At 37.5% G+C, this 19,258-nt stretch overlaps 1 protein-coding gene and 1 long non-coding RNA gene across 2 annotated transcripts in view; both read left to right on the forward strand.

The window, feature by feature from the left end:
- The window catches only part of LOC143142662 (integrin beta-like protein C), a 95,769-nt gene that overhangs the window by 31,839 nt on the left and 44,672 nt on the right, over positions 1-19,258 (forward strand). The gene's annotated exons all lie outside the window — the stretch shown is intronic.
- On the forward strand, positions 1,912-16,585 carry LOC143142661 (uncharacterized). The gene is made up of 10 exons (XR_012990958.1): positions 1,912-3,721; positions 4,982-5,075; positions 5,619-5,682; positions 6,204-6,318; positions 7,199-7,290; positions 7,387-7,517; positions 14,046-14,109; positions 14,631-14,745; positions 15,626-15,717; positions 15,814-16,585. It is a non-coding gene; the product is annotated as an uncharacterized LOC143142661 (long non-coding RNA).

Genomic DNA, 19,258 nt, shown 5'->3' on the forward strand with positions numbered 1-19,258 from the left:
ATAGGCTAAACTAATTTTTCAGGCATCTGACCGACCGGTTTGATACTTCAGCGTGAGAAATCGGGGGTGTGGCGTGTGAGTGTGTGAAACTAATCAAATGCGTGTGTCTCACGGCCAATGCGTGAGAGTTGGCACCTATGACAAAGAGACAACGAAATGCAGTTTGTGTCTAATCAGAAGTGCAAAAAAGTGCAATGTGATATACAAAAAAGGTGGTGCATTATCATGCACAGTGGTCATCTAATGTGCTTTACATGTAGGCTAATGACACAAGATTAATATGTAGCCCACAATAATGTAAACAGTAGCCTAATATAAACAGCACTAAAGACAAAATAATAATAATAATAATAATAATAATAATAATAATAATAATAATAATAATAAATAAAAAATGCACTTTATAACTCAACCAAAAGACATCAGATTAATCAAAGGCAGTAGAAAATATTAGAGTTTTTAATTTATTTTTAAATCTGATCAAATCTGATCTCTAGGCATCTGAGTTCCAGTGGGCACCATATGGCTAAATGCCATTTCAACCTAGTTTTGACCTTGGGCACTACCAGCAGACCAGCGTCAGTAGATCTAAGAGACCTGGTATGTTTATATTGTGAAAACATGTCTGCAATATATGTTAGGCCCAGGCCGTTTAGTATAGACAATGTAGCACTTTAAATCAATTCTATACCTAACTTGGAGCCAGTGCAAGGACCTGATGATTGGGGTGATGCAGGCTCGGACTGGTAATCTGTACAACCGGGCAAATGCCCGGTGGGCCGGTCCATATGTGGGCCGGTGACCTCCGGGATTTTTTTTAATTTTATTTTTTTAAAGTTATTTAGCCTATTTGCGGCCCGTCATGTAGACCTAGGCTTAGCCTATAAATGCAGTTGCATCCGTTTGGATTGGGGGGTGACAGGTCAATCATTTTGGCCTCTTCATGACAGGTTCAGTGTGTGTTACGATCGCGCCCCCCTGCCCCACCCCTCAAGTGGATTTGTCCAAGCAGCCGCTTGGTTTGTGGGGAAATATAGTCTACGAGTCCATGCATGGTAGCCTAGGCTATATAAGTGCCCTCCGCTGGCTGGTGTTCACATCATCGCAGTTTAACCGTAAACAGCAATCAGAGGTGTCTAATTTTATTCCATAAATATATTGTTTTCATAGACGTAAGTTGCACGCGCTACGAAGAGTTTCCATTTACTGCACCATGTAGGCTACTGTAGTGCGGTTTGTCTGTCAACATAAAAAAATCTCCGGGTACCTACAATTTTCGCACAACTTGGTGGAAAAGTGTAGCACAGGTTAAAGAAAACCTATTCATGTTTGGACTCAAAAGGAACTTCAAAGTATTTCCCATAGTAGCCTTTTAGCTCACAACGACAATGAAAGTGGAACTTGGAAAGTCGAAGTCTCTCCACCGAGTGTTACATTAGATGCACAATCAATCTTGATGCACGTAAAAAGTATCAACTGGTAGGTTAGTAACGAAGGTAGCCTAATTTTGCAAAATGTGATGACGGCACACAAACTTGGGCAAAAACGTTTAGTATACACTTGTGGTGATAGCCTACAGTTAATGTGAATCGCTGACTATAACCAATGTAGAAGATTTGTACCAAATAGGCCTAAAGGCTGTGGTTGTGTTTCTACAACATGTTGGCACAAATCGTAATTTCTGTCAACTATGATGATCTCCATGCATGTTCAGTAGCATATATTTTTCATTTAGTCAAACAGTGACATGTGGTTTTGGGCAAGTTACTTCAAAATCGTAATATATTATGTATTACTTATTATTTCAAAGTAATTCATTACATTATAATATTACTGTCTCTGAATTGTAAGGCATTACACTATTGTATTACTTTTAAGTTACTTTCACCAAAAATCTAGAAATATGGATTTGCCATTCTAAATGCAGTTTATTACGCTCAATGCAGCTCATTGCTCTTCCAATGGAGGGAGATGTGGTATAGCATAATGACTGAGATAGGCTTAAGGCTAACAACATACAGTAAGAATGCAATAGGCGCAGTCAGGGCCTGAAGTTAACTTTTTTGGCCACCAGCCACTGTGGCAGGTGAATTTTGAAATCCACCTGCCACAGTGGTTTTTTACCAGCCAAAATTATTTTGTGCCCAAAATAAAGGTGAACGACTCAGAAAATGCATAAGAAAGGTTCTTGATCTTGTACAGAATACACATTACAGTATTCAAGTAAAAGTAAAAAAGTACTTTGTTAATAAATTACTCAAGTAGGCCTAACAAGTTACTTTTTTGTAGGCCTACATTTTTATATTTTTGATGGACCTTTAAAGGGATACAAAAGTATCCTTTATGCCTATTTGCTTTTCTCCTCCTCTGTAGGCTAATCATATAGTCAAACATATTTTAAAAGCCCAATTCAAATATATTTTATTTAATATACTTTGTCATAGCCAGAATAAACATTACGTGGCTATGTATATGAAAAGCAGTCTTCCAATACATTGCAGCTGATTCTTCTGCTTTGCATTGCTAGAAGTCTGGTTATAACTTCACCATACAGACAATGTAACCTGAAAAAAATGGCTATATTATGGGTAGACCTAATATTTAGGCTATAATCCACTCGGGTAGAGCGGCAGAGCAGGCTTTCTGTTTTCTCAGCCGACCGTCTCATGTCATGTCCTGCAACATTGAGGCTACATAAATTAATGCTAGGCTTTTTCTAACTTGTATGCTCGATTTCCAGTGCATTTGCTTTGCTTGTAAATTAAGTTGTAGGCCTACTTTCCTTGTCCAATGTGATTGTTGAACGATGTTGGCCAGAAATTAATATACGGTATGTGGAAGTTTCCGTGTCATGCCATAGCTCTAGTCTCGTTGGCACTCTGGCAGCCTCACCAGAAGATGCAGCAACTGGCAGGACGTCATTCGTTAACTGTAAGCTATGCGTTAGCTATAACGTTATAGAACATCTACTTCTGTGTAGTAGGGCTACATAGGCCAGCCATCACTATTATAATCGCGGGGAAACGTAGCAATGCTTTCTGAAGATCCCACGCCATTGTGTACCGGGGGAGAGGTGCTCTTTTCTTCCTTGAGATACTTTCTCCAATAATAAACTTGTTCTCGTAACGAAAGGCAATTGAAAATGTAGCGGAGTAAAGAGTACATTTCCTACGGCAATCCCGACAGTGCATCTCCTTGCTCAGTGTTGTGTTGTCTTATTGGCTACCCGCCAACGTGGCAGGTAGATTGACAGTTTCACCCGCCAATCACAAAAGTTACCCGCATTTGGCGTGTGGGCGGGTGCCAATTTCATGCCATGGGCGCAGTGCTCATGATGCAAAACAAGGAACAATCATAGTCAGAATTTTGTTAAAAACCGACAAAAGGTCAAAGTCTGGTAAATTGTGATATAAATACTGTAACTTTAGGCCTGCTCAATAGAGAGCCTATTGCACAGTAAAATTGACAGTGTTATTAAGTGTTAATTTTTCAGAGACATATTTTTCAGTGTTCATTAGTGTTAATTAGTGTAACTTCGGGAGTTGTTTGAACAAACATGTACACCCACGGTGTAATTAAAACTCACAACTTAGTGTTTTAAGTGGGTGTGAATGTACGAACTCTGGGGTGGAGTCATTTACACGTCCGGTCCTTCAGTTGAGATTTTTGAAAAGAAGATGGACGCCATTGAAGTAGCTGCTACAGCGTGGGATAGTAAAAGGTAAATTCATTTGTTCCCTCTACTTCTGTAAGCTAGCATGAAAACTACGACAAATACACAATTAAGTAATGTCACATCACAGGTATATGTTTTCATACCGACGTGTTTTACCTACTATGAAATATTGGTGACGTTAGCTTGGTCGCTAGCTAGTAGCAAGGTCGCTAGCTAGCTCAGAAAATTATTGGTAAAACATCCAGCAAGCTAACATAACTTCGGTGGGTTATAACCTTATCAAATTGAAATGGTTAAGTTTATGTTAATTTGTAATACTTAAACTGTAAACTGACATTAATGTAATATTGGAGTCAACAACGTCTTAAAGTCCTTTCTGAAATTTGAAAAGGCGGTTGGAATTTGAATACCCACTGAGGGAATAGCTCTAACATGCTAACGTAGCCTAGCTGATTAACATTAGAACTAGTTACAGCCAGAACTCCACTGTTCATAGCGATCTAACGTTAGTGTGCTGCCAAATGCTCACCTGGCACAAATGAATCTGTTGACTGACTAATTATAACAGTCTGTCGACTCATTGACGTTTGGTTGAACTGAACACTATTGCTTGCTTATAAAAAAAATTGCTGCTAGCTAACATTAGCTGAGACCACGAGGGCATTCGTTTAACTGTTAGGCATTTTACCAAACAGAGGTGTAAGGTAACGTTAGCCTGGTTGGTTTGGTGCAGTCTCCATTCTCTGTATGGCACTGGTATTCGTTTCTGTTAGAGTCTGTTGGCTTTATTTGGGTTAGATCAATTTCTAACTTATAAAGGGTGCAGGTAAGCCAAAGAGTATAGAAGTTAGCTAGCTTATACTAATTTTAGATATTTGTAGAAATTGTGGTTCAATACTAGCTTGCACGCACGTGCATAAAGATATTCAGTCCATCAGGCATAACAGCTGAGCAGAGTAAGAAATGTTAATTCTCTGAAATTATGAGCAGTTTTTTTATGGATATGGTAATATGTAGACGAGTTTACTGCCTAATAAAATTATTTAAGTTATTACTTAAATACTTTCTTACTGTTGAGTTTTGAGTTTAAGTTATTACTTAAATACAACTTACTGTTGCTTAAAAAGTAGGGATTATATAAACATATTTTAAGACAAAAACACTTGCGGTTGAAACATTTGGTAGCCTGTGGTAAATAATGTCAGAATAAAGTTTAGAAGTCCTTTGCTGGTTAGTTGATATACTGCTGATAGTCAAATCATTGTTGTTCTTGTATTGATGTAATCATTTTCTTTGTTTTAACAGGGTCAGCAAAATGCTCATCAATGTCCAGTACCATGGAGAAAAAAGTACCTCAAACTGCAGCCTGGTTTTTCTTTTCAAAGTTTAATTCGAGAAGGTGAGGTTTTATGTGAGTTTAGCCAAAGTCCTTTTAGGCAAGTGCCTCCACTCGGCGGCCATATTGCAACGCTTTTTTTTCCCTTTTTTCTAGCTTGTTTAGACTATGAATCAGCCTGACCATAGGCATGTTTCTTAATGATTTCACATGCACACTTTGTATCCTGGCTGGAGTTAATGCAGATCCTTATGATCCTTTTTAAGAAATACATTTGAAATCAATCAAGGTTCAAAATCCCTGTGCACAGCCCTTTTGCAGGTGCTGATGGTGTGCAGTATAACTATTAAAAAGTCAAAAACTAGTATAAATCGCACACTGAAGGGTATATTTTGTTGACTTTATTTGGCGTGAAGGCTTTAGGTTCACGTTCAAACCTGATGAAGAAAATTGTGAAACGTGTTGTTCACGCCAAATAAAGTGGGTAAGGTTAAAAAAAAAAAAAAGATTTTGTCTTTTGTGAATTAAGTGAAATAAAATCGGAGACAGAATTTCTTAAAGCAGCCCTTTAAGATTCCAATTTTTTTTTCTTATTCTTCAAACAAGGCACATCAATCCACTGGTGCAAAAGAAGAGAACACCTCTGCCATAGGAGATTCAGCAGAAAAAGGTGAGCATTTAAAATTAAAATATCACTAGGAGAAATCCTTGTCTGTCTCGTCTCCAAAATGCAGAAGCCTAGCTTTGTGTTCCGGTAGTGTCTCATCAGTGGGCACATTCAATCTTGCAGCTCTGCACTGATCTGGCTGAACGTAAAGTATGTTTATTAGATTCAGTCAGATCTGCTTGCAGATCCAGTGCTGCAAGATCAAAATCCCACTGATTTCATGCTACTGGAACACGAAGCCAAGCAATTTGCTTCCTTCAGATACAGGTCTTGTTATAACCTCTCTGTACACTTTACAAGTTTACAATACTTCTGTTTGTCTGTAGAGACCCTCATCACACAACCACAGAAGTGTAATTATATTTTGAGCACTATCAGTGGTATTAAATAGCGTTTGTTTTTTGACGTTCTAGCTGCCCCCTTAGCTTTCTTGTTTGTACTCTGGAGTTACACTTTTTAGAGGGTGCATGTAAGTTTTCTCTTTACAAGTGTATCACTGTTATTGTTTCTTTTTTTACGCATAGATGGTCCAGGAGGTTCTGGAGAAGAGTTAAATGGGAGAGGAAATAATGGAGGAGTATAGTAGAGCACCTTGACACACTGTACAAGAAGGCATCTTCTGAATATCCTGGTCCATGGGTATGTTTTGTTTTGAATAAATTAATCTAATTGTATACAACAGTTAGGTCCAGTCAAACTATGAACTATTTTCCTCTGAGAGGGATTCCATGGGTGGGGTTATCTCAGGACATCCCTACTCAGACTTAGGTAGTGCCATTTTTACATTGATCCAATGTTATCGTTCCATTCATTCAAAGTGAGAGAACAGTGTAACATAACATCACAATTGACTGTTTGAGTGAGAAAAATAGAGTGCATGTAATAGGGTGAATAATGTAATGTGAAATAAAATGAAAAATCATTATTGTGCACATATAGCCTCACACAACCTGCCTGCAGAGTGACAAGAAAACCCTAAATTGATGTCTTTTAATCCAGGTATTTGGTAATAGAATTGCTATGTAAAAACAATATTGAACTGGTGATTGTGGGGTTGATAAATGCTATAAGGCAGAACCTTAGCTGTAGGAATATCTATTACCAACTACACAGTGGCTCCATTTTCAAAAAACTCCTGAAGACACAGCTCTTTAGAGAACATCTCCTCTCATAGCACTACTTACAACAAGTCTTGCTGATCCTAGTACTTACCACCTGTCTTGAACTGACACTCAACTTTTTAAAAACAGCACTCACTGATGCACTTATTCTTACTGTACTCTACTGTTTTTAAATTGTTGAGAGAATTGCTTTAAAACTTAAACTGCTACCATGTTAGTCGCTTTGGTTAAAAATGTGTTAGCCAAATCTAATGTCATGTAATATTACTTAAGCATATTTTAGTGGCAAGAAGCGTTAAGTCTATATTTTATCCATAATCCATGTTTAATCACTCTTCCATTTTATAGCTTGTAATGTTGTCTGAATATATCTAATATAATTTTCCTATTGTTTTTAGAAGGATACCAGTACGAAGTCAAAGAAAAAGATATGCACTCGGCATTGTGACTGTTTCCTAATCTCAGGGATTCTTACTCCACCAATGGCTATGTAAGATTTTACTCATTTCCATTTAAGGTTATATATAATAATAATGTTCAACTATTGATCTGGATAATCATAGTTCTTGCCCACATTATTTTGCAGGAACACTTCTACGATGCTGGAAGAGGGACAGGCTATCTGGCATGGCGCCTAAAGCAACGAGTGTCGCAGCGTTTGGTCAAGAACAGCTCGGGAGCCTTGGAATACATGAACACCATGAGCTTTTTAAGGAGGTAGACTTTCTAATGAGGAGACACAGCACTCAAAAAATCCTCCATAGAAATGCATGGGGTTAGTTTGTAACGTATGGTGTTGTTTACATATATCACACCCCCCTCCGTGACAAAACGTGGACATGTGAATACATTGAGCCAATCACACTTTGTGCCAATCATGTGTTGTGATCTTGCCGCTAGAGCAAGATTGGTGTTGTGAAGCCTGCCAAAATAGATGCCCGATAAGTGCCCAAAATATGTTGCAATATGGCTGCTGAGTGGAGGGACTTGCCTAAAAGGACTTTGAGTATACCCACATGTAACATCACTTCATGGTGCATTATCTGTCTTGCTTATGGAAAATTGGCCCATTATTGCACATCTCTAGTAATAGGTTTGAAGCAAAACACAAGTTTGTCAAATTGTAAAAAATCTCTTGATTATATTGTTTTATTTCTTGTTTATGAAATGTTTACTCAGTGTTGCAGAGCATTTTCATGCATATGTGGTTATGGATTGTGAGGAACACTGTTTTATTGTTAGTCAATGATTTGTATGAGTATAAGGCCTTTGCTCAACAAAATGCTTATGGACCAAACTTTGACATATATATTGTACCTCTGCGCATTGATTTGAGCCATATCATGGCAAATGTTAATAAAAAAAGAAAAGTAATTAATTTGCTGTGGTTTGTTTAATATGTTTATTTTGATAAATATATGGCTCTAGAAACTAATTAATTAATTAATTACTCCAATAGAGTTAATTTTGAAACTCTGATAAGAGTTAATTATGAATCACTGATGGAGTTAATGATACACTCCAATAGAGTTAATTTTAACTCTGATAGAGTTAATTATAAAACACTAGGCTAGTGTTAATATGGCAACACTATGGCAAGTGTTATTTTAACACTGATGAGTGAGGATTATATAAACTCTGGAATAGTGTTAAAATTAACACCCGTAGAGTAAAATTAACACTGGCCGATTTACTGTGTGTAAATCAAAGCTTAATAAAGACATGTCAAGATGGTGGCCTACTGGCCATTTCGGTGCCCTAAGTGAGTGGCTTTGAGTGAGTGACATTTAAATGGTAACTCAAACACCTAAAGTAAAATAAAAGGCCTATTATACAGACCATTACTGTGTGTTTTTTAACATTAATTTCTTATAAATGGTGCACGGTCACTTTAAGAGCATTGATCTTTACGTTCTCATAATGCCCTTTTGCCAGCTCTTGTTTACAAGCCTTGTTTGTTGAGTTACATTGATAGCACAATATTAACAATAATATGCACAATGTTAAGTTGTTTTAAGCAGCCTTCATTGCTCTGGAAAGTATGCAATGACATGTTGCTTCACATTTCGTTTTGCAAATAAAAGTGAATTATGAGCCTGGTATCCACCTAGCTATCTGAATGGATTTTTTGTCGACTTGGCATATCATGTGCTTCATGTAGCCTAAATGCTTGGGAAACGAATTATTGAAGACCCACCAATTCCATTCTACTAGTACTACGTGGTGGAGATTGAGAGAACCCAAAAAGTATGTACCATGGTGTAAGTGCATTCTGACATTGTAAACGTTATTGATGAAGAGTGAAACGCAGTTTGCAGTAAAGCTACTATTCATTGGTTACATTTGGGTGCCCCCTCTGTCCTTTGGTCTCTGGTAATCTGTACAACCGGGCAAATGCCCGGTGGGCCGGTCCATATGTGGGCCGGTGACCTCCGGGATTTTTTTTAATTTTATTTTTTTAAAGTTATTTAGCCTATTTGCGGCCCGTCATGTAGACCTAGGCTTAGCCTATAAATGCAGTTGCATCCGTTTGGATTGGGGGGTGACAGGTCAATCATTTTGGCCTCTTCATGACAGGTTCAGTGTGTGTTACGATCGCGCCCCCCTGCCCCACCCCTCAAGTGGATTTGTCCAAGCAGCCGCTTGGTTTGTGGGGAAATATAGTCTACGAGTCCATGCATGGTAGCCTAGGCTATATAAGTGCCCTCCGCTGGCTGGTGTTCACATCATCGCAGTTTAACCGTAAACAGCAATCAGAGGTGTCTAATTTTATTCCATAAATATATTGTTTTCATAGACGTAAGTTGCACGCGCTACGAAGAGTTTCCATTTACTGCACCATGTAGGCTACTGTAGTGCGGTTTGTCTGTCAACATAAAAAAATCTCCGGGTACCTACAATTTTCGCACAACTTGGTGGAAAAGTGTAGCACAGGTTAAAGAAAACCTATTCATGTTTGGACTCAAAAGGAACTTCAAAGTATTTCCCATAGTAGCCTTTTAGCTCACAACGACAATGAAAGTGGAACTTGGAAAGTCGAAGTCTCTCCACCGAGTGTTACATTAGATGCACAATCAATCTTGATGCACGTAAAAAGTATCAACTGGTAGGTTAGTAACGAAGGTAGCCTAATTTTGCAAAATGTGATGACGGCACACAAACTTGGGCAAAAACGTTTAGTATACACTTGTGGTGATAGCCTACAGTTAATGTGAATCGCTGACTATAACCAATGTAGAAGATTTGTACCAAATAGGCCTAAAGGCTGTGGTTGTGTTTCTACAACATGTTGGCACAAATCGTAATTTCTGTCAACTATGATGATCTCCATGCATGTTCAGTAGCATATATTTTTCATTTAGTCAAACAGTGACATGTGGTTTTGGGCAAGTTACTTCAAAATCGTAATATATTATGTATTACTTATTATTTCAAAGTAATTCATTACATTATAATATTACTGTCTCTGAATTGTAAGGCATTACACTATTGTATTACTTTTAAGTTACTTTCACCAAAAATCTAGAAATATGGATTTGCCATTCTAAATGCAGTTTATTACGCTCAATGCAGCTCATTGCTCTTCCAATGGAGGGAGATGTGGTATAGCATAATGACTGAGATAGGCTTAAGGCTAACAACATACAGTAAGAATGCAATAGGCGCAGTCAGGGCCTGAAGTTAACTTTTTTGGCCACCAGCCACTGTGGCAGGTGAATTTTGAAATCCACCTGCCACAGTGGTTTTTTACCAGCCAAAATTATTTTGTGCCCAAAATAAAGGTGAACGACTCAGAAAATGCATAAGAAAGGTTCTTGATCTTGTACAGAATACACATTACAGTATTCAAGTAAAAGTAAAAAAGTACTTTGTTAATAAATTACTCAAGTAGGCCTAACAAGTTACTTTTTTGTAGGCCTACATTTTTATATTTTTGATGGACCTTTAAAGGGATACAAAAGTATCCTTTATGCCTATTTGCTTTTCTCCTCCTCTGTAGGCTAATCATATAGTCAAACATATTTTAAAAGCCCAATTCAAATATATTTTATTTAATATACTTTGTCATAGCCAGAATAAACATTACGTGGCTATGTATATGAAAAGCAGTCTTCCAATACATTGCAGCTGATTCTTCTGCTTTGCATTGCTAGAAGTCTGGTTATAACTTCACCATACAGACAATGTAACCTGAAAAAAATGGCTATATTATGGGTAGACCTAATATTTAGGCTATAATCCACTCGGGTAGAGCGGCAGAGCAGGCTTTCTGTTTTCTCAGCCGACCGTCTCATGTCATGTCCTGCAACATTGAGGCTACATAAATTAATGCTAGGCTTTTTCTAACTTGTATGCTCGATTTCCAGTGCATTTGCTTTGCTTGTAAATTAAGTTGTAGGCCTACTTTCCTTGTCCAATGTGATTGTTGAACGATGTTGGCCAGAAATTAATATACGGTATGTGGAAGTTTCCGTGTCATGCCATAGCTCTAGTCTCGTTGGCACTCTGGCAGCCTCACCAGAAGATGCAGCAACTGGCAGGACGTCATTCGTTAACTGTAAGCTATGCGTTAGCTATAACGTTATAGAACATCTACTTCTGTGTAGTAGGGCTACATAGGCCAGCCATCACTATTATAATCGCGGGGAAACGTAGCAATGCTTTCTGAAGATCCCACGCCATTGTGTACCGGGGGAGAGGTGCTCTTTTCTTCCTTGAGATACTTTCTCCAATAATAAACTTGTTCTCGTAACGAAAGGCAATTGAAAATGTAGCGGAGTAAAGAGTACATTTCCTACGGCAATCCCGACAGTGCATCTCCTTGCTCAGTGTTGTGTTGTCTTATTGGCTACCCGCCAACGTGGCAGGTAGATTGACAGTTTCACCCGCCAATCACAAAAGTTACCCGCATTTGGCGTGTGGGCGGGTGCCAATTTCATGCCATGGGCGCAGTGCTCATGATGCAAAACAAGGAACAATCATAGTCAGAATTTTGTTAAAAACCGACAAAAGGTCAAAGTCTGGTAAATTGTGATATAAATACTGTAACTTTAGGCCTGCTCAATAGAGAGCCTATTGCACAGTAAAATTGACAGTGTTATTAAGTGTTAATTTTTCAGAGACATATTTTTCAGTGTTCATTAGTGTTAATTAGTGTAACTTCGGGAGTTGTTTGAACAAACATGTACACCCACGGTGTAATTAAAACTCACAACTTAGTGTTTTAAGTGGGTGTGAATGTACGAACTCTGGGGTGGAGTCATTTACACGTCCGGTCCTTCAGTTGAGATTTTTGAAAAGAAGATGGACGCCATTGAAGTAGCTGCTACAGCGTGGGATAGTAAAAGGTAAATTCATTTGTTCCCTCTACTTCTGTAAGCTAGCATGAAAACTACGACAAATACACAATTAAGTAATGTCACATCACAGGTATATGTTTTCATACCGACGTGTTTTACCTACTATGAAATATTGGTGACGTTAGCTTGGTCGCTAGCTAGTAGCAAGGTCGCTAGCTAGCTCAGAAAATTATTGGTAAAACATCCAGCAAGCTAACATAACTTCGGTGGGTTATAACCTTATCAAATTGAAATGGTTAAGTTTATGTTAATTTGTAATACTTAAACTGTAAACTGACATTAATGTAATATTGGAGTCAACAACGTCTTAAAGTCCTTTCTGAAATTTGAAAAGGCGGTTGGAATTTGAATACCCACTGAGGGAATAGCTCTAACATGCTAACGTAGCCTAGCTGATTAACATTAGAACTAGTTACAGCCAGAACTCCACTGTTCATAGCGATCTAACGTTAGTGTGCTGCCAAATGCTCACCTGGCACAAATGAATCTGTTGACTGACTAATTATAACAGTCTGTCGACTCATTGACGTTTGGTTGAACTGAACACTATTGCTTGCTTATAAAAAAAATTGCTGCTAGCTAACATTAGCTGAGACCACGAGGGCATTCGTTTAACTGTTAGGCATTTTACCAAACAGAGGTGTAAGGTAACGTTAGCCTGGTTGGTTTGGTGCAGTCTCCATTCTCTGTATGGCACTGGTATTCGTTTCTGTTAGAGTCTGTTGGCTTTATTTGGGTTAGATCAATTTCTAACTTATAAAGGGTGCAGGTAAGCCAAAGAGTATAGAAGTTAGCTAGCTTATACTAATTTTAGATATTTGTAGAAATTGTGGTTCAATACTAGCTTGCACGCACGTGCATAAAGATATTCAGTCCATCAGGCATAACAGCTGAGCAGAGTAAGAAATGTTAATTCTCTGAAATTATGAGCAGTTTTTTTATGGATATGGTAATATGTAGACGAGTTTACTGCCTAATAAAATTATTTAAGTTATTACTTAAATACTTTCTTACTGTTGAGTTTTGAGTTTAAGTTATTACTTAAATACAACTTACTGTTGCTTAAAAAGTAGGGATTATATAAACATATTTTAAGACAAAAACACTTGCGGTTGAAACATTTGGTAGCCTGTGGTAAATAATGTCAGAATAAAGTTTAGAAGTCCTTTGCTGGTTAGTTGATATACTGCTGATAGTCAAATCATTGTTGTTCTTGTATTGATGTAATCATTTTCTTTGTTTTAACAGGGTCAGCAAAATGCTCATCAATGTCCAGTACCATGGAGAAAAAAGTACCTCAAACTGCAGCCTGGTTTTTCTTTTCAAAGTTTAATTCGAGAAGGTGAGGTTTTATGTGAGTTTAGCCAAAGTCCTTTTAGGCAAGTGCCTCCACTCGGCGGCCATATTGCAACGCTTTTTTTTCCCTTTTTTCTAGCTTGTTTAGACTATGAATCAGCCTGACCATAGGCATGTTTCTTAATGATTTCACATGCACACTTTGTATCCTGGCTGGAGTTAATGCAGATCCTTATGATCCTTTTTAAGAAATACATTTGAAATCAATCAAGGTTCAAAATCCCTGTGCACAGCCCTTTTGCAGGTGCTGATGGTGTGCAGTATAACTATTAAAAAGTCAAAAACTAGTATAAATCGCACACTGAAGGGTATATTTTGTTGACTTTATTTGGCGTGAAGGCTTTAGGTTCACGTTCAAACCTGATGAAGAAAATTGTGAAACGTGTTGTTCACGCCAAATAAAGTGGGTAAGGTTAAAAAAAAAAAAAAGATTTTGTCTTTTGTGAATTAAGTGAAATAAAATCGGAGACAGAATTTCTTAAAGCAGCCCTTTAAGATTCCAATTTTTTTTTCTTATTCTTCAAACAAGGCACATCAATCCACTGGTGCAAAAGAAGAGAACACCTCTGCCATAGGAGATTCAGCAGAAAAAGGTGAGCATTTAAAATTAAAATATCACTAGGAGAAATCCTTGTCTGTCTCGTCTCCAAAATGCAGAAGCCTAGCTTTGTGTTCCGGTAGTGTCTCATCAGTGGGCACATTCAATCTTGCAGCTCTGCACTGATCTGGCTGAACGTAAAGTATGTTTATTAGATTCAGTCAGATCTGCTTGCAGATCCAGTGCTGCAAGATCAAAATCCCACTGATTTCATGCTACTGGAACACGAAGCCAAGCAATTTGCTTCCTTCAGATACAGGTCTTGTTATAACCTCTCTGTACACTTTACAAGTTTACAATACTTCTGTTTGTCTGTAGAGACCCTCATCACACAACCACAGAAGTGTAATTATATTTTGAGCACTATCAGTGGTATTAAATAGCGTTTGTTTTTTGACGTTCTAGCTGCCCCCTTAGCTTTCTTGTTTGTACTCTGGAGTTACACTTTTTAGAGGGTGCATGTAAGTTTTCTCTTTACAAGTGTATCACTGTTATTGTTTCTTTTTTTACGCATAGATGGTCCAGGAGGTTCTGGAGAAGAGTTAAATGGGAGAGGAAATAATGGAGGAGTATAGTAGAGCACCTTGACACACTGTACAAGAAGGCATCTTCTGAATATCCTGGTCCATGGGTATGTTTTGTTTTGAATAAATTAATCTAATTGTATACAACAGTTAGGTCCAGTCAAACTATGAACTATTTTCCTCTGAGAGGGATTCCATGGGTGGGGTTATCTCAGGACATCCCTACTCAGACTTAGGTAGTGCCATTTTTACATTGATCCAATGTTATCGTTCCATTCATTCAAAGTGAGAGAACAGTGTAACATAACATCACAATTGACTGTTTGAGTGAGAAAAATAGAGTGCATGTAATAGGGTGAATAATGTAATGTGAAATAAAATGAAAAATCATTATTGTGCACATATAGCCTCACACAACCTGCCTGCAGAGTGACAAGAAAACCCTAAATTGATGTCTTTTAATCCAGGTATTTGGTAATAGAATTGCTATGTAAAAACAATATTGAACTGGTGATTGTGGGGTTGATAAATGCTATAAGGCAGAACCTTAGCTGTAGGAATATCTATTACCAACTACACAGTGGCTCCATTTTCAAAAAACTCCTGAAGACACAGCTCTTTAGAGAACATCTCCTCTCATAGCACTACTTACAACAAGTCTTGCTGATCCTAGTACTTACCACCTGTCTTGAACTGACACTCAACTTTTTAAAAACAGCACTCACTGATGCACTTATTCTTACTGTACTCTACTGTTTTTAAATTGTTGAGAGAATTGCTTTAAAACTTAAACTGCTACCATGTTAGTCGCTTTGGTTAAAAATGTGTTAGCCAAATCTAATGTCATGTAATATTACTTAAGCATATTTTAGTGGCAAGAAGCGTTAAGTCTATATTTTATCCATAATCCATGTTTAATCACTCTTCCATTTTATAGCTTGTAATGTTGTCTGAATATATCTAATATAATTTTCCTATTGTTTTTAGAAGGATACCAGTACGAAGTCAAAGAAAAAGATATGCACTCGGCATTGTGACTGTTTCCTAATCTCAGGGATTCTTACTCCACCAATGGCTATGTAAGATTTTACTCATTTCCATTTAAGGTTATATATAATAATAATGTTCAACTATTGATCTGGATAATCATAGTTCTTGCCCACATTATTTTGCAGGAACACTTCTACGATGCTGGAAGAGGGACAGGCTATCTGGCATGGCGCCTAAAGCAACGAGTGTCGCAGCGTTTGGTCAAGAACAGCTCGGGAGCCTTGGAATACATGAACACCATGAGCTTTTTAAGGAGGTAGACTTTCTAATGAGGAGACACAGCACTCAAAAAATCCTCCATAGAAATGCATGGGGTTAGTTTGTAACGTATGGTGTTGTTTACATATATCACACCCCCCTCCGTGACAAAACGTGGACATGTGAATACATTGAGCCAATCACACTTTGTGCCAATCATGTGTTGTGATCTTGCCGCTAGAGCAAGATTGGTGTTGTGAAGCCTGCCAAAATAGATGCCCGATAAGTGCCCAAAATATGTTGCAATATGGCTGCTGAGTGGAGGGACTTGCCTAAAAGGACTTTGAGTATACCCACATGTAACATCACTTCATGGTGCATTATCTGTCTTGCTTATGGAAAATTGGCCCATTATTGCACATCTCTAGTAATAGGTTTGAAGCAAAACACAAGTTTGTCAAATTGTAAAAAATCTCTTGATTATATTGTTTTATTTCTTGTTTATGAAATGTTTACTCAGTGTTGCAGAGCATTTTCATGCATATGTGGTTATGGATTGTGAGGAACACTGTTTTATTGTTAGTCAATGATTTGTATGAGTATAAGGCCTTTGCTCAACAAAATGCTTATGGACCAAACTTTGACATATATATTGTACCTCTGCGCATTGATTTGAGCCATATCATGGCAAATGTTAATAAAAAAAGAAAAGTAATTAATTTGCTGTGGTTTGTTTAATATGTTTATTTTGATAAATATATGGCTCTAGAAACTAATTAATTAATTAATTACTCCAATAGAGTTAATTTTGAAACTCTGATAAGAGTTAATTATGAATCACTGATGGAGTTAATGATACACTCCAATAGAGTTAATTTTAACTCTGATAGAGTTAATTATAAAACACTAGGCTAGTGTTAATATGGCAACACTATGGCAAGTGTTATTTTAACACTGATGAGTGAGGATTATATAAACTCTGGAATAGTGTTAAAATTAACACCCGTAGAGTAAAATTAACACTGGCCGATTTACTGTGTGTAAATCAAAGCTTAATAAAGACATGTCAAGATGGTGGCCTACTGGCCATTTCGGTGCCCTAAGTGAGTGGCTTTGAGTGAGTGACATTTAAATGGTAACTCAAACACCTAAAGTAAAATAAAAGGCCTATTATACAGACCATTACTGTGTGTTTTTTAACATTAATTTCTTATAAATGGTGCACGGTCACTTTAAGAGCATTGATCTTTACGTTCTCATAATGCCCTTTTGCCAGCTCTTGTTTACAAGCCTTGTTTGTTGAGTTACATTGATAGCACAATATTAACAATAATATGCACAATGTTAAGTTGTTTTAAGCAGCCTTCATTGCTCTGGAAAGTATGCAATGACATGTTGCTTCACATTTCGTTTTGCAAATAAAAGTGAATTATGAGCCTGGTATCCACCTAGCTATCTGAATGGATTTTTTGTCGACTTGGCATATCATGTGCTTCATGTAGCCTAAATGCTTGGGAAACGAATTATTGAAGACCCACCAATTCCATTCTACTAGTACTACGTGGTGGAGATTGAGAGAACCCAAAAAGTATGTACCATGGTGTTAGTGCATTCTGACATTGTAAACGTTATTGATGAAGAGTGAAACGCAGTTTGCAGTAAAGCTACTATTCATTGGTTACATTTGGGTGCCCCCTCTGTCCTTTGGTGCCCTACGCAAAGTGCGTGATGCGCGTGGTGGGAGCGGTGGCACTGCCAGGCTACACAATCTTTTTCTGCATTTCTATCCCTTTATTCTTTTTAATTCAAGTTCACAGCTCAAAGCTGTCATGCACTAAACAACATAGTTTGTGTTTTATCAAGAATAAAAAAGATTAGCGTGGCACCACTTTAGATGTTTCATTAAATGACTTGTGCTATTTCGCGAGGCATAGTGAGATCTTTTGGTTTCGCACACAAAGTGCACTAACTATTATGTTCTTCATATCCTTGTCTCTGACAAGCTAAAAATAATGAGCGTAGGCTTATGTCCATCCCGCAAATAGAGTCCGACTTTGAGTCTGCTGCAGCCACAGTCATCTTCAACCAGTATCAGGAGATACGTTCTACTATTTTGCGCGGATTTTTTCTCGTCTGTTGTTCTCGCGGTGGTGTTTGCGAATATGTATCAAAACAAAACAAGCGCTTACTTTTGGGTAAAAATGCATTGTAACGCGCGTTACTGAAGTTTGTACCGAGTAAATATTACCCAATTTTTTTTTGGTAATGCCTTACATTACCGCGTTACCGCAAACAGCAATACATTACAGTAATTACATTACTTTTGTAACGCATTACTCCCAACACTGGGTGTGAAGTGGTACGCAAGTAAAGATGAGCAAGTTGACCTGTGCAAGTTCACATAAGGACACTGACAAAGGCAACCATGTCCCATTGTCTCCATGCCAATCTTTAACAGAAAAATGTCAGATATCTCAACCACAATGACATCAATAGATGGTAAGGTGTTGAGTGTGTTTGAATTCCCTTCCTTGTAGCATCCTTTTCTGCATTCCACAGTGGGGAGAAGTTCACCTTGTTTAATTAAATAACAATTCTATTTCCTTATTAGCTGCATACTTGAGGTTGGAGATATTAAGGCACGTCAAGTCTCTCACATACTGGAACTTCAAGATACATAGCCTTATGATTTTCTTATTCAGTTCTGCACTGGACTTGAATTACGAATTTTGGCACAGATACACAATTATGATTTTGGCCTATTGATTATAATGTGGTTAATTGAAAGCTCTGTCAGTCATTTGGATAAGCATCAGCTAGATGAATAAATGTAAATGTAAATTCTTGAATTATTCTACACACTACATGAACTTGCATATGGTATACGACAGGGGCCAAATTGTATTGTTTTTTACTATATAGTTTTAATAGGCTAAATGTTTGGGATAAAAAAAAGCAGTTTTTTTGCAGTGCTTCCATACTTCCTTGAAAAAAGTATTTTGAGTATTTTCTAAATACAAAAATACAGTATTTTATTTTGATACATACGTAATATGGTTAGGCCTACTGTATTTTGTAGTTTATTTTGATACATTAAAAATGAGGGTATTAGGTATTTTATTTAGAAATACATTCTGATGTATTTTTGCCCATCCCTGCCTGTTCCCAGCATTAGCACAACACTTTGCGATGATTAGCTTGTCACCTGTGATGATATATGGTAGGCCTAAGTGACTGACCTATCTGGGTACACTCAACACCTTACCATATATTGATGTCATTGTGGTTGAGATATATGACATTTTTCTGTTAAAGATTGGCATGGAGACAATGGCACATGGTTGCCTTTGTCAGTGTCCTTATGTGAACTTG

The sequence above is a fragment of the Alosa pseudoharengus genome, unplaced genomic scaffold, assembly GCF_046254945.1.
Source record: "Alosa pseudoharengus isolate Yale_2024_CS ecotype anadromous, Long Island Sound unplaced genomic scaffold, YU_APseudo_1.1 YU_APseudo_1.1_scf_24, whole genome shotgun sequence".
In the NCBI taxonomy this organism is placed as follows: domain Eukaryota; kingdom Metazoa; phylum Chordata; class Actinopteri; order Clupeiformes; family Clupeidae; genus Alosa; species Alosa pseudoharengus.